The 16,593-nt window shown below is 41.2% G+C and overlaps 1 protein-coding gene across 3 annotated transcripts in view; it reads right to left on the bottom strand.

The window, feature by feature from the left end:
• Positions 1-16,593, bottom strand: part of LOC308496926 (annexin A2-like) — a 33,874-nt gene that overhangs the window by 15,765 nt on the left and 1,516 nt on the right. Inside the window, exon 2 of one of the 3 annotated variants that reach the window (XM_081046735.1) lies at positions 11,597-12,181. The exons of 1 other annotated variant lie outside the window; for it this stretch is intronic. The gene's annotated coding sequence lies outside the window, so the exon portion shown is untranslated. Of the gene's footprint in view, positions 1-11,446; positions 12,182-16,593 lie in introns of all 3 variants that reach the window. One more of the 3 variants, XM_081046734.1, reaches the window with a different exon arrangement.

The raw sequence follows: 16,593 nt of genomic DNA on the forward strand, positions 1-16,593 counted from the left end.
GATGGCAGTGTCCTTCAAGGAATGTCTGCTAGTTGACATACTCCCCATTCTGGAATTCCAATGCAAACTCTTGTTATTTCTTCCTGGAGCACTTCTACTCATAATAAATCCCTCTTTTCCCAAAATACTCCCCAAACACTTTGAACCTATATTGCAGCATTTATCCCATTTTACCTTGTATCAGAAATATTTATATGTAAGTCTCTGTCACCAAAATGGAAACTTATTGAAAGCAGGGACTGTGTCCTATTTACATCTGCATCACCCACCGATTCTACCAAAATCCTTTGTTCACAGTGAGTACTTTATAAATATTTGTGAACAAACAAGTCATGAAAATCAGAGTAGATTAACCTACAACATGAGTCAGCTCTTTAGGAAATATTAAGATATCCTTCTTGTTTTCTTAATTTGTTTTCATCTATATATTGATTAACAAGATGTTGTATATTACCACCATCTGCTATGGAAAATAAAACAGTGGAGGATTTGAGAAAAAAAATGGCTTCAACTGAAACTTTGTTGACAACAAGCATAAAGAAATTTACAAACCCTGCCCTATGATTTGTTGTCAGAATGCTGGATTTAGGTTGTTTTGTTTGTAAAAGATAAAATTTCATAAAATACCTAAAACCTAATGGGGAATATGCAAGTGTCTTTGATCACATAAATATATTTCTCCTCTGCTTTGGGGCTCAAAGAAAGGGGATGACAGAGAGACTGAATGGAAAAATGGAAGGGTTAGGGGAGAGAGAAAAGAGGCAAGTAGAGGGAAGAGGGGTAGCAGAATAAAAGGCATAAGGAGCAACTTAAAAGGACTAGGAATGATTTATAATCCGTTTGGTGTCCAGTGTGCTCATCACTCTGCCCTCTGGTCCTGGATTGTCTTTGATCTTTTTCACGGCTCATCCCATCTGCTCTCTGGAGAAGCTGGAAGAACTAAGGGTCAGAGCAACGTTATTTCTTCTCTTGTTGAACCTCAGGCTCTCCCTGTAGTCCTATTTCCTTTCTACTGTTATTCTGGCTAAAATCAATGACCTGCATGTGTATGTTTGTGGACATTTAAAGGGACTGTTGTGAATTGAATTGTGTCCTCCAAAAATATGTTCTTCCAAGTCCTAACCCCCAGCACTAGTGAATGTGACCTTATTTGGAAATAGAGTCTTTTGCAGATGTCATGAATATGAGATCATAGTGGACTGAAGTGGACCCTAATCCAGTGACTGGTGTCTTCCTAAGAGAAAGGAGAAGAAGATTTGGACACAGAGACACTGACATACACAGACAGAAGACAGTCATGTGATGATGGAGGCAGAGACTGGAGTGACGAATCTGCAAGCCAAGGAATGGCAAGAATGATGGCCACCTTCAGGAGGTGGGAAGAGGCAAAGAAGGGTTTTTCCCTAGAGCCTTCAGAGGCTTTGCTGACATCTTAGCTTCTAGCCTCTAGAACAGTGAGAGAATACGTTTCTGTTGTTTTAAGCCACTCCACTTATGATTTGTTACAGTAGCTCCAGGACACTGATATAGGGGCTAGGGATGTTGACTAATCAGAAGGCATCTTAGACCAGAGAAGAAAGCTATAAAAATTATCTCTTCCTGAGACAGAAGTTCGTCCACTTGGCCCAGACTGCTAAACAATGTGGTTTGCTCTACTTAGAAAATATTTTGTAATATTAAGCTTAGGCTGGGCAATTTCATTTTATTAGTGTTTGATATCTCAACCAGAAGAAAGAAGCTATCACTGAAGAAGAGAAAAAAGAGTCAACAAATGCCTGTCACCTAGTAGGTGTTTAATAAATACTTGTTGAATGAATGAATGAATACAAAATTATCAAAAACTGTCATGAGACATAAAAGCAGAACTTCTGTCCTGATCTCTGAGCACCAAAGAGCTTTCACAAGTTGAAAGTAACACGAGTAACACGAGAACATACAGCTACCACCAGGAAAGCCACAAAATCAAGAGTAGCTTGCAGAGCATAAAATGTGTATTAAGCAATTTACTACAGTACTGCAGAAAATACTATTATGCTTAGGGAAATATGTTTTCCCAGGTGGATGGAGCTGTGAGGTAATGCAGTGTGTACCCACTGCTCATTAATACACACATATATATATATATATATATATATATATATATATATATATATAGAGAGAGAGAGAGAGAGAGAGAGAGAGAGAGAGAGAGAGAATGAATCAAAATAATTGGTTATTAGGTGAGCGACTAATTTTATCCTTCCTCTCTCTTCCCCCAAAACTAAACCTGCCCCATCCCATTATCCTTTTCCTCTAGTTTTAATGGTTTATCAAGCAATTCCTGTCTAGTTAAACATTTCTTCTAACTTCCAGCCACCCCTCAAATCAGTGTTCATTCCTTTTTTGCCCCCATGTCCAATCAAACTTTCTGTGATGATGAAAATGTTTGGTGTCTGTATTGCCACCCAATGCATGTAGTTATAAACACTTGAAATGTAGCAGTGCAACCACAGAACTGGGTTGAAATTTTTAATTTAATTTTAATTAACTTAAATAGCCACAAGTGGCTAGTGTCTACAGTACAGAACAGCACAGTTCTAGACTATTTTTGAGGAAACCCCAGTCTTTTTCATTGCTTCCCTCAAGCTCTGTTCTAACCAGGAAATAGTTAATGGCCATCCATCTACGCACTCTGTCCATTGGCCTTGACATCTGTAGGCTCTCCACCCACATTGAAGAGACTGCCAGCCCCGATTCTGCCTGTGGGGCTAATGAGGTTACAAAGAAACTCACCACCCAGCCATTCGGATAATCCATTCCTAAAAGGAATTTTATCACAAGAGTGAATGATCTGAGCCCACCCGGAATTTTCATCTATGTCCAGGGACCCATGATAATGACAGTCAGCTGGCACTTCTTAACAGCCACTATATAGAGTGGTTTTCCAGACACTATAAAAAGTAAAAAAACAAAGAACTGAGCAGGAGAGGTTTCATCGAATTGGGAGAAATCTAACATTCAGAAAGAAATAGTAAATATTTAAAAATCAGATGAATTCAAGATATATTTATTTGCAATCTTTCTTTTGCTTATTTGTTTCATCTGCTGCCTTAAGTGCGAGCTCTCCCACAGCAGAAGATAGAAGACCTTTCGTGGGCACTGAGGGTCTTCCATCCAGTCAGTCTGTCACTACCCAAGCCTCATGGGAGCCTGTTAGAAATACAGCCCCACCTCATGCCTACAGAACTCCACTTGCATTTAAACAAGGAGCCCAAGTCACTTGCACATTTGCACATCAAAAAGCAACTGATCTCAACTACTAAGAATTGTCTACATTGATTCCGGTCAATATTTGTGCTGGTTAGAAAGATGGTGATAGGCTGATCGTTGGCTGATACTACATTTTATGGGATATTTATATTATTTGTAAAAAGCTCATCAATTCACTACTTAATGGAAAGAAGGCTCGACTGAGACTAGAAAACCTGAATTTGCTGTTCTTGACTTGGTAGTTACCTTGTGATATAACTTAGGACAAGCCATTAATTTTGTTGAGTTTCTTTTGTTGAGTATTTTATTTTTTCATTACTATTCCTTTAATATGTAAATCTAGGGTTTTCTACTAGTCTTTCCCAAACTGGGATCCACCAGCCCTTTGGAATTTCACAGGAGTAATGAGCAGACTTTGAATGAATGTTTGGATATAAAAAGCCTCGCGTTGGAGTCGTGCACTTGGCCATGATCGAGTTACCCAGGATTTGCTCTTTAGCTACCACATTTCACTGCCTCCCAGATTCACATCCAGACTTAAGCTGTCTCAGACCTATGAGAAACGCTCTCATTTTAAGACTTCCGGAATGACTATGGAACTGATACTGAACAATCTTCCCTGTAAAGGAACCTAAACCCTTCTATCCTTAAGCTGTAGTTTGAGCCTGATTCCTCCCTCTCTGAAAGGAGCCTTTCACAGATGCTTTTCCAGGGATTAGCAGGCAAGGCCCTCCAGGAAGGGTACACAGGCTACTTGAGGGGGGGAGGGGTGAATGGAAGGAGGAAAACAAAATGATGTACTTCAGGCAGTGCCCAGGGGCACAGGGAAAAGGGACGGTGGCAGTGCTTCCTTGGCTCACTCGTGTTTGCTCATTTCTTATTTACTATGAATTTTAAGTCCTTTTTCTGTTTGGCTTCGGTAACTTCATATAGTCACTACTTTGTAAAATCGCAGGTAGATCTGCCCTGCCAGGGCTACCAGAACATTTCCCAGTTGGAGGGATTCGGTCAAGGCTACATTTAGATGCCACACTGCATGTCACAGATATGTGACTTTCCTCAAAGGTTTGCTCCCACATCCCCTACTTAAACCGAACATACTTTCAAATTAATAAAAGCCCTACCTGCTGAGGCAGCAAATCTGGCTATAATTAAAAGGGAGGAAATATTTTCACAAGAAAATGTGTTTTTTTGGTTAAAGCATCAATGCTGAAAAACCATGAAAAGTAATAGCAAAATACAATTTGTATTCCTCTTTTTGAGGAATACAAATGAACAAGAGGAAGAAGGTTGGAAGAAAACTGAACGAGAGGTTGGAAGAAAATTGTTTTAACTCCTAACTTAACTATATTCGAATACCTTTTGTAATGTTTCACATAGAGGCTGCAGTGGAGCCTGTAAAAATAACTTTAAATTCCAATGTCAAGTGGAGCATGAAGATTTGGTTTCATTTTCAAAACTGCTCTGTTGAGAAATACACCCTAAAAAGCAATTCTCATTTTACTCCATTATAGCTCCAACAGCTGCAGGAAGAATTATAAAATGTATTTAACCTAATCTGAAGTTTAGAATTTTGATCTCTGAGGAAAGTATTTTTGAAGAGTCTCACACATGCTAGAAGAAGGATTTAGAACCTTGATAAGGCTTCACAAAGAGAGAAGCACTGTGAAATTCTAACAAAAGGCTAACCTACTTTTTCCCCCCAAGAATGCTTCAGATCTATGCTATACAACTTAATACTTTTGTATACTGTATTATATATGGCTAATACCTTATTCCTGAAATTTATACCCTCAGGACACATCATATTGTCATATACAAAAAGATACTTTAGACAAATTCAAACAAATATTTGTTCACAAATAAGCAAATGTTACATGCACAGTCACATACATTTGTTTTCTGGCAGTTCACGCATAAAAACCATGCTTTCAAATATAGTACATTTTTCTGAAGCTGCAGACAACTCTTTGAGGCATTACCAGACCCAGAACCGTAGTGAATTTTGAAACCTCTCCCAGGGGCCCATCACAGATGTGTAGGGATGTAGGAGATGGCCGACAGCACCTTCTGTCTGCACTGGGGGCCTCTGCTGTAGCCGGGCGGGCACTGCCCTCCCACCTGACTAGTAGGGACAGCACTGCCAGCACTGGATCAAGTGACGTGTAATTCATCATCACAGTCATCTTGAGAAAAATCACAGTGCAATCAGTGTTTCAGTATCTGCTTCTCTGCGGCCATGATAAATTTGATATTTGCACTCGGGAAAAATATACTTACACAATTCTTATATTCATAAAAAAAAAGTCTTGTGTGCTATCTCATCACTTTTCTCCCTTTCATTAAAAGATTTTAATGAGGGCTGGCCTGGTGGCTCAGGCGATTGGAGCTCCGTGCTCCTAACTGCGAAGGCTGCCGGTTCGATTCCCACATGGGCCAGTGTGGGCTCTCAACCACAAGGTTGCCAGTTCGACTCCCACAAGGGATGGGGGGCTGTGCCCCCTGCAACTAGCAATGGCAACTGGACCTGGAGCTGAGCTGCGCCCTCCACAACTAACACTGAAAGGACAACATCTTGAAGCTGAGCGACACCCTCCACAACTAAGATTGAAAGGACAGCAACTTGACTTGGAAAAAAAAAGTCCTGGAAGTACACACTGTTCCCCAATAAAGTCCTGTTCCCCTTCCCCAATAAAATCTTAAAAAAAAAAAAGATTTTAATGAAATTTGTAAACTGTATTTATGCCCAAATGATATTATGCTTCTCAATATCTACATTTGAGATCAAAATGGCAGCGTGAGGTGAGCCTCTGTAAAGCTCCTCTGGAATTTACAACTAATCGAACAACAATAACTCCACAAAGGACTCCCTGCACAGCAGACAGGCAAGACGAAGAGGCCCACTACTGAATTCACCTAAAGGTGGGCGAATCGCGCACGAGCGGGGTGAGGAGGGAAGAGAGAAGTGCAGAGATGGAGTCACGCGGGCGCAGGACGCAGACCTAGCTCAGTGCTCCGAGCTCGCTGCATCCCGGAAATACCGCAGCTGCGGGAAAGGGAAGAACTCGGACTGCTAGGGCTCCACTTATGGCCCACAGGGCTGAGGGGGCAGCATATAACACGGCTGAACCCAACGCTCACGGCAGAGACCTCGGAGCAAAGACCGAGGGAAGAAGGCTGAAAACAGTGGTTTAAGCCCTCGCTGCCGAGCAGAGAACGAAGCCTTAGGCACTGAGATTAGCCGCCCCTTCCTTACCCTCCCAGAGCTTGCCCCGCCCCCACCTGCCCGGTGCTAGAAACAGAAGAGTAGCAGTGTCAGATCAAAAGAACAGAATATTTGCTGTTCTGAGAACTGTGGACCGCAGATACAGATTCGCAGCCCAACTAGTTCCAGCAAAGGGGAGGGAGCTGTGGAAGCAGGACCGGCTGTGGTGGTGGTCGCCGCCATTGCTCTGGGCCACCTCTCACAACCCACCCCACCCCCGACCCCACCTATCTGGGCGGTTCCCTGCAGGAGTAAACAGAACTGCTGAAACATATGGGTTCTGAATATGGTGCAGGAAGAGCTTTGGAACTTCAAAAGCTCTCCGCATCCCCAGAGGGACATGGCGCCCTATCACCCAGGCGAACTGTTAACAGAGGAGAAGCCCGTTTCCCAGGAAATTCCCCCATTGTGTGAGAAGCTGGAATAGTGCAGAGAAAACAGCACTACCATGTGAGAGAGAGAAAAAAAGGCTGCAGTCAGAGAGAAAATAAAACATTCTACCAACAAGTACTGAAAAACGAAAGACCTCTTCCTATCAACCTGTTGCAGAAGCCACTGCTGTAGATGTCTAGGAAGAGAAATAATAAATCATTAATTGCCATGAATAACCAAGGCAACAAGACAGCTCAGAAAGAAAGTGAAAAGTCTACAGAAAAGGAACTTAAAGATATGGAAATATGTGACTTAAATGACAGAATTCAAGATTGCAGTTCTGAAAAAACTCAACGAGATTCAAGAAAACACAGAAAGGCAGTGTAATGAACTCAGAAACACAATCAAAGAACAACATGAGCATTTCACAAAAGAGATTGAAATTTTAAAAAAGAATCAAATAGAATTTCTGAAGATTAAGAACTCAATAGAATATCTACATTTGAGAAATGAAGTATTTCTTACAAAAAGACTGCAATACTGAGAGCATCTGAACCGAAATAGACAAGCATATGTACCAACAACCACGTGCTCCATATAAATATCCCTACAGTTGGTGTCTTGAGCCCTAATTATTTAGTATTATCATGTCTCTTTTCTTAACTTCTATTCCATTTGTTTCATTTAATTACATTTCAAATTTAACATTTTAATCAACACATATATTAACATCTTTATTAATCAATCAACCAAAAATATATGTATTAAATTGAGAGAGCTATCAAAAATCTAGAAAACATGTTACAAACTCTCGTTTATTTTCTAACTGAAAAATGTGACAAAGTAGGTAACAGTAAAATTCTACATATTCTTAAACATATTCATAATGGCTTTGCCAAAAAATATTTTAGGCATTTGAAGAAACATTAAAACCGGGATTTGTTTTTATTTTTTAGCAAGAAAGTAAAGTGACACAAGAAAATAAAGGTGAGAGATCAGACTAATACTAAACATCACAAATATGAACAGTGTGTGCCAGGATACTGTATATCATGCGGTTCCCAGACACAAACCACAGAGTTGGCACTGAACGTGACCAGCTACCAGATGCAGGGTGTCCCTGAGGGAACAGCAGTCTGGGTATCAGATGCGGATGTGTTGTTATTCCTGGACTAAGAAATCCCCCCTCATTCTCATCAGGGGATGCAATGTGAGAGCGGGCTATAACTTCAACCACATTCTTTCAGTCTTAGTGAGTTTCATTTTGCTGTCCTGCATTCTTCAGAGTGATGTCAATGAAAGACAATGAATAAGAACTCAGGGAATACTAACAGATAACCTGCAGTCAGGCAGGGGAACTCATCAGGCTAGCTACTGTAACACCCAACCAGGTCTAGGTCACTTGACACACAAAAAAGTCAAAGTCAAATGTGGATTGTGTTATGCCCTGGCAGCTGTTCTCCAATGGGGATCTCTTCCCTCAGCTATACCCTCTGGTATGCAGGCCTCCAAGGATGGCCACACAAGATGACCCATGCCCAGCACAGACGAGGGGATATTGGCCCTTAGCTATCTTTGCTCAGAATGGATGCAAGTCAACACTCCTTGCACTCCATTGGTCAGATGTGATGACCTGATCACATCTCACTGCAAGGGAAGCTGGGAAATGCAATTTACTATGTGCACTGGAAGAGGAAAATAAAATGGGGTTTGGTGGACTTACAATGCTGTCTTTGTTACAATGAGAATGTTAGGCTGGGAGACTGGATTGGGTCCAAAATGCACTGGACCTGATTCTCCGAGGTAAGCGTATATTCCACAGATCACACAGGAACAAAATATTAAAACTTCAATGTAGTTTTATTTTAATCCCACAAAAAGAAAAATATGTATTGTCCCTATGTAAGGTGCCCATGTGTGCCAACATGCAAAGTATCTTGATAAAAGGAAGACTCCTAGGAGCCAAAGGAGTGGTGTGAGACATCAATATGTTGTCAGTTCTCAGCACACTGTCAGGGGCGCATTTCTGTGCCTCCAGGAAGTGCACCTATGATTGTGTTACCTGGCATCAATGCAAATAAGTCTGATGAGAATGGATAACTGGTGTTAAAAAGACTCCTGCAAAAGCACTACAAATGGAAGGCAATATTAAAATACCTGGGCTTTGCTTTGATGAAAACAACTACTTGATCAGAAAAAGTGAAAAAAAAAATTATCAAGAAGGTTATTTGAAACACTAGTGGATTTATATCCACTATCATTAATGATGAGCCTTGTCCTAATGTGTGTCATGCCCTGAGATATTAGCTATTACTGGGACAGAGTCATGATAATTAAAACTACTCTCCAGAACATGAAGACAAGTCTCTACAAGTAAATTTTTTCAAAAATATTCAATCCAGTACTTGACAAAATTTTACTCAACGTAAAAATAAATGTCCACAAACTCCTTTTGAGATTTGTCACTTAATCACAAAGACCAAAGCCCAAAAACCCACTGAGAAAATCCTTGTTTTTCCCTTTGTAACAAAAATGACTAAAATAATATTCACTCATTCACTTAATAAGTAGTTACTGAAGGCCTACTGTGTGCTAGGCATTGTTCTAGGCACCTGTGTTATAAGAATGCACAAAACAGGCAAAATTCACTGCTCTCCTGGAGCTGACATTGAGAATGGTGGGTCTCAACTGGAAAAGATTCCCTTCCCCCCAGGAAACTCCCAGTGTCTGGAGCCATTTCTGCCTTGTACATCTGGGGATGGAGGCGGTGGGGTGCTACTGGCATCTAGTGGGTGGTGGCCAGGGATGCTGCTAAACATCCTGCAATGTATAGGACAGTCCCCACCACAAAGCTATCTGGCCCAAAGTGTCAATAGTGCTGAGACTGAAAAACCACTGATGCTTAATTTCCTAAGATGTTCGATATATTGTAGAATCTTAATACTCTAAGGTGAGATAGAATGTGACCATGAAACTCTAAGACCACAAAACAGTTTGCTAGTACTAAACAGCAAAGTAAGCAACTATCACATGGGAAAGGGAACTGCATACCTTTCTTTTATAGACTGATGGGTATTCCATATTTGTTGCCCACTTCTCCAAGTGGCTGTTGGTAATATACATAATATAAAAGCATGTTAACATGTCTCTTAGAGGCAAAGGTGATTTTTAAATTTTTTAATGACTACTGTGTTTCCCTGAATATAAGACCTAGCCAGACAATCAGCTCTAATGCATCTCTTGGAGCAAAAATTAATATAAGACCTGGTCTTATAGTAAAATAACGGGTTTGCATTGCCCAGGTCCACACAGTTCAAGTTGTTCAAGGGTCAACTGTATTTTAGATCCGTGGATACAGAGGCCAGCTGTGGAAATAGGAGGGTTTTCTACTGTGAGGGACATCAGCACCCTTAACCCTCACATTGTTGACCCACAAGGGTCAACTGTATTTGCTTCACTATGTGGTTTGCTGCCCAAAAATGATGTGTGGCCTAGAAAAATTCATATGTGCACACTTAACAAAACCTGAACACTAAATTCTCTAACCCATTTGAAAACCTTTGAATTGAACATTTTGGTGGGATTGGGAACTCAATTATTTGAAACAACAAGTGAATGACATCAAGGAAGTTAGAGATTTCAAGGGCCCAACTCCAACAAAAACTCCCCCTACCTGGTGGATGGAACTGTAATATAAATATCAGGGTGGTATTTTGGGCCATACAAGCTGCCTACTGTCTTCAGCACGCCCCGTGCCTGGGGACTGGGATCACAGCTCATCCACGGGGACAACTGCATGCAAGCAGCTGAGCACAGTCAATGGTCCATGAAAACACCACTGGCCAGCAGCCAGGCCAGGACTGGGAAGAAGCTGGCAGGAAGCTCCCACCCTCAGTTACCTCCACAAACAGCACAAACATGGCAGCCTCTAACCTTCCACACCCCTCGGCGCACACTCTTCACTTCCTGGTGCGTCAATTCACTTGCCCACCTGATTCTGAATGGGCTCCTCCCACCTCCCAGCTAGGCTCCCCAGTAGGCCATCAGGACCTCCAAAGTATAAGCACAAATAGGCCACTTGGCCTCGATATCCAAGTTCAGAGGGTCTGGGTGGAACAGGCAGATCTGCCACCCCACCCTGTGGTTGTCTCCTTGAAAACCGATGCTCCATCGTCACCCCTGCCCCTAGGCAGCCCAGCAGCAGCCCATCACTCCCCCCAGACTGGCTCTTCTATATACCAACTCCTCCATACTGAAACCCACCCCCAATAAGATGCCGCTCCACACGTCACTCACAGATTCAAGTGGATTGGATCAACTTCTGAAGTTCCCCTCGGTCCAGCTGAAACTGCTGGCTCTCCAAAACCACATAGCCCCACACAGGTCCGCCTGTGCCAGGGAACCACATCTTGGGCCACTGGTCCTTACCCTGACCTGAAGCCCTCACCCCAACACCGGAAGGTTGCAGCTGAAGGCCTCACACTGAAAGAAGTCACTGTGGTCATGGTCAGGAAGACACTGTGCCAGACTGAATCCCTCAAGGCCACCTGCATCACCTACCTGCGAGCCAAGGAGGCAGCAGGTGGCCGGCATCCCAGCCATCAGTCTGCTTGTGTTCAGGCTGCAGATCTGTCCACCCTGAGAGCTGCTGGAGGGTCTTCTGTCACACCCAGCCCCCATGCCCCTCACCAGGTCTCCAGCACCTCTCACCTTCTGGCCAACCTTGTCTCTGAGAGAGCCTTTGAATGGTGACCATCTTGGTGTATTTTTCTGAGTCCCTGAAGTACCAAACAATCTTGGGGCAACCCAGTCAGTTGGACAAAGAAGCTTCTGAAGGAAGCTGAGGTTGAGGCCAGATGACCAGCCTCTGGCCCTGCTGGTCCTGCTGAACAAACCACCACATGCTAGTGGTGCTACAACCACATGTTCACACATCATGGTAGCCGAAAGGCAGGAGGTAACCAACAGATCTACTCTTGGAGAAAAGAAAGCATAATGAAATTGAATTTCTTTTTGTTTTTTTTAAGAAGCAATAAAAATAGCAGAACTTTTGCACCAACTTCGTGCCTTAGTCATTTGCACAGTTGAAGACAGGCTATGATATTCTGGATTTCTCAGTGCACATGAATACATATCAATGACTTGGAAATTTCAGCTGGAATTCTAGGATCAAGGCACATTTCAGTAGATTTTCAGTCCCTGTCCCTTTCTTCCCCTTGCTCATCTGGATGTGCCATCTGTCTTAACTCTTCTCTAGTCGTCATCTTTGATTTGCTTGAGATGTATGGTTTATAGCTAAAAAGGGGAAAAGGAAAGAAAAGTGTTAATTTTCATTCTTGTTGGGCTGTGCAGAACTTTGGAGATGGTATAACTGACTTGAAAATAATCACATTTCCTGGACATACACAATCTGTTCCATAAATGTGTTTTCAGAGAAAATCCTGTTTGCAACTTTTTTTTCTTTTTTTTTTTTAAATTTATTGGGGTGACATGTGTTAATAAAATTACATAGATTTCAGGTGTACAATTCTGTATTACATCATCTATAAATCCCATTGTGTGTTCACCACCCAGAGTCAGTTCTCCTTCCATCACCATATATTTGATCCCCGTTACTTCCACCCCCGCACCCCCCCACCCCACCCCCGTTTGCAACTTCTAACTCCGTACTCATTTACAAATGTATTTTATTACAACACACACCACTCTCCCGTGATACGGAAGTGTTACACAACACTTGTACAATGACTTCACTCTTCTTCCCATTACCATGGTGCCCCCTGACTTGCCAGCATTTTACGCAATCTTCGCAACTTGTTTCCTCAGTGAAGTTTTGTATATCCATTAAATTACAAACATTATTAAGCAATACAAAACCAAAATGTGGTTTGGGTATGTGGGTTTTCTTATGAGTCCTCATGTTTTAAAAATACATAATGAAAAAATACATAATGAAATACATAGAATCAAATTGCATGAGCTTAACTTCAACATAATAACCTGGTTGGGGAACTTGGAGGAGGTACGATGAAACAAGATGGGTCGTGAGTTGGTAACTGTTGACGTCTTGATGAAGTTCATCATTTTCTCTAATTTTGCATATACTTTTTATAATAAAAAGCTTGAAAAGGCACAAGTATCATGATTTCATTTCATCAGTTAATAATACACTCCTTTCATTTGAATTAATATATTTTTGTGAACTATCTTTTGGAGCTTTGACAGGTATTAAAAACTAATGTCTAAATTAACTGAACATAATGCCCAACCTTTGTGTCTCACAATTTAAAACTGTCCAAGTTAACAAAGCTGATTTAATCACATTGATCTCACTAAAATATTATTAACATTTTGAGAACAAAACATTAATTGCATCTTATTTTACAAATACTATCTCACCTTTATCTCATCATTAAAATTTGTGTTTTTTAACATTTAATTGTAAATATTAACTTAATAAACATACATAAATGGGGCAACATGCTTTACAAGTTGAAGCATAGGGGCTACAATCCAGCCTGTGACAGGGCATCACAAGGGGAAGGAGCTGTGTCTTATTGGTTTTTGCATCTCTAAGGTGTGCCACTATGTTTGGCATGTATTTCACACTCAATACAGTTTGAGGAATGAGAAGAAAAAAAAGTCACTTTGGAGTGGCATAGACTGAGAATTTTAGAACTGAAAAAATAAACTAAAACCAATCTCCTCATTTTCTGACAAGGAGATAGAGGGTTAGGGACGTTAAATCACACAGCTAATGGAAGTATAGTGAGAGAAATGTTTTAGGAAGATTGATCTGACATAGATCTATGGGATGCTTCAGAGGAGAAAAAGACGAGAACCAACAGCATGTGTCAAGAGACGACTGCAGTCATCAAAGCACACGGCAATGAGAGTGCAAACTGGGCTGACGGGAAGGGAACAAGAAGCAGAGGGTCTGAAAGACACTGAAAATGGGCTCTTGGCACTGCTCTGTCACTGCCTGTAAGACTGAATCTTGACCTATTTCTACACATGCTGGTATCAAGCATAATATCCAGATACATTAACCCATGGTCCCAAACTGCACAGAAAAAGACAGAAGCAGTAATTCTTTGGACTAATCTGGGGCCTCTGAGAGTGAGTCACAGCCTCCACTACACAATTATCCACTATAAATAGTTTAACCTCTGTCTATTCCAAGCAATGGTCCTTTAATGTCTATTTGTGTGTCATTTACTTCATTACTATAGGATAAGTCCAACCTCCTTAATTCAACTTTTAAAACCCTCCACATTTTTTCTCCTCCATCTGAGATAATCTTATACATTATTCTGTAATATAACAGTGAACAATCTGTCAGAATCAGGATGGCAATTTTATCTTCCTCACACATGCTAAAATCAAAGATGCATTTGACTTAGTAACTTTTGTCTTTTAAAATGGAAATACAATACAGTAAATGTCTATGAGAAAAGCTAGTTGATCTCCTTTGTTCAAGATCAACAACTCGGGGAAAATAAAAGTTTTGGTTGTAGGTAGTAAGGAGATAGTTTGGAGAAGCACAGGGGACAGCGGGTGACAAAGGCCAGCATAAAATCTGGACAGGCAGAAGATAATCACTGGGTAGAGAGTGTCTGAGACGCAGAGGAAATCAAGTACAAAGTGGGTGGGGATGCCAGAAAGGATATGTGGACATCCCGAGGACAAACGTGAAGAGGATCAGGAAAACTGACGGCTGTGCCATATATTGGTGGAAATTATTGCATGACACCTTTGTGGCCCCCAAGCCACTCAAGGCCAGCCCTTCTGTTCCAAGTCATGTAAATGCACACTGTATCCAGTTCTCTCCCATACTCTCAACCGTACTGTTCCTCCAATCTTGGAGGACTCTACCTATCCAAGCCTTTCTCACTTTTAAGCTCCAGCTCAAGTCTCCTCCCTTCCCTAGATGCCTTTCTCCCGCGACCACACTCTTCCTCCTCTATAAGGTCCAATAACTAAATGCCACCTTGTCATCATCATTCTGAAATGCAGACTTGGTCTCTTCAGTGAAGGTAAAGCCCCTCAAGAACACTTTTTCTGCCATATACCTTTTGTCCCTCTTATAGGAAAAGAGCACATAGTAAGTGAATTATCTTGAAATTATCGGTGTTTCTATTCTGTTCTTCTCAACTACCATATAAAACAGAATAGATCTTATAGCTTTAGAACCAGTTCTTTATTTGGGTATTAGTTTATAAACTACATGGTTGAAAATACATCTCAGCCAAGGACTTTCTCTACAGCTGCTGATGAAGAAATGAACAAAGCTGGAGCCTAAAAAGACCAATATAGTCAATGTACTTAGACAAATGTCAGCAGCTGCCAGGGAAGATTTCATACTTAGAATGGTTAGTCGGCTGAGACTAGTTCTATTATAAGAATTTGTTTCCTCTGCAAAAAAAAAATTTGAATACGTTGAATTTTAATGAGAGTGCTAGAAGCTTGGGCACATAACACAAGTACACACACACAGATACACACACAAAAAAACTAATTACAAAGCAGTTTTTCAAGTAGGTTCAAAATTTTTCAGCAAAAGAAAATAATTTAAAATGAGGTTTTTGTCTTGGAAAATAAATTACACGAAAGGAATAATATATTTCTGTATGTTTGGTGCCCAAAGAATGGGAATAGGCACACCAAAATTTCATTTGTGCCATCTGTTTAGTCACTTATTCATATATTCATTCATTGAATGTCTGACATGTGCTGGGCACTGAGGAAACAGAAAAACAAGATATTCTCAGCCACAAACTGTGAGAGAAATACAATGTTTTAAATACCCCACCAATTGGGGGCTTGGGGTCATGACTAAGTAATAGATGTGGGGTTTCATTCAATGGCTGTGTGTTTCCTTCATTCAGGAAGTGTGTGACTTAAGCAGTATGAATATAAATAACCTACCATTTTAACCATGGTTTATGGAAATCAAGAATAAGCTACAAGGTAAGACATCAGGATGTCCAAACATATCCTAGAAATCCTATAATTACCTAGGCACAGTAACAAGCTAGTTTTCAATAATCCAAAAAAGGACACACGGCAGGAGCTACAAAGGTCAGCAGAGTTGAAAAACAGACCTGTGGTACGAGGTCAAGCAGGGAAATCTCACATTAGACGGGCCAGTGATCTGGAATCATGAACATTCAGTCATTTGTGATCAGAAGGCAGGAGTAAGCCAGACCTTGAAGGTGAACTGGCATCTGTGGTGAGTCAACCGTGTGCCAGACATTTGGCTAGTCACTACCTATAGAATTCTCCTTTAATTCCCAACCCCAAACCATATGAGTTGTTTACAGTTGAGAAAACTCAGACTTGGGGATTAAGTAATTTGCCCCAAATCACAGTGACCATCCCGGTAGAGTCAGGATTCGAATCCTGTGGTCTGGCTCACACACACGTACACAGGGAGTCTGACTACTTCCACAGAAGGCACCCTGACGGTGATTTCAGCAGCTGGGGAGAAAGTGAGGAAGCGTCCATTAACGGCAGGTTAATCCAGACAAGCTGGCTGTGGAAAGGGAGCATTAACTAAGGGTGGATTTTGACCCTATGATCCAAGGAGTGAAGTTGTCAAATTAGATTTAGTGCGGCCCTTGTGTTTTGTTACTTTTGCAAAACTTCAAGAAGGCAGTGATTATAAGATCAGGATTCTTTACACCTTTGACTTTGGCTCATTTCTG

The sequence above is a fragment of the Rhinolophus hipposideros genome (genome assembly GCF_964194185.1).
Source record: "Rhinolophus hipposideros genome assembly, chromosome: 4".
NCBI lineage: Eukaryota > Metazoa > Chordata > Mammalia > Chiroptera > Rhinolophidae > Rhinolophus > Rhinolophus hipposideros.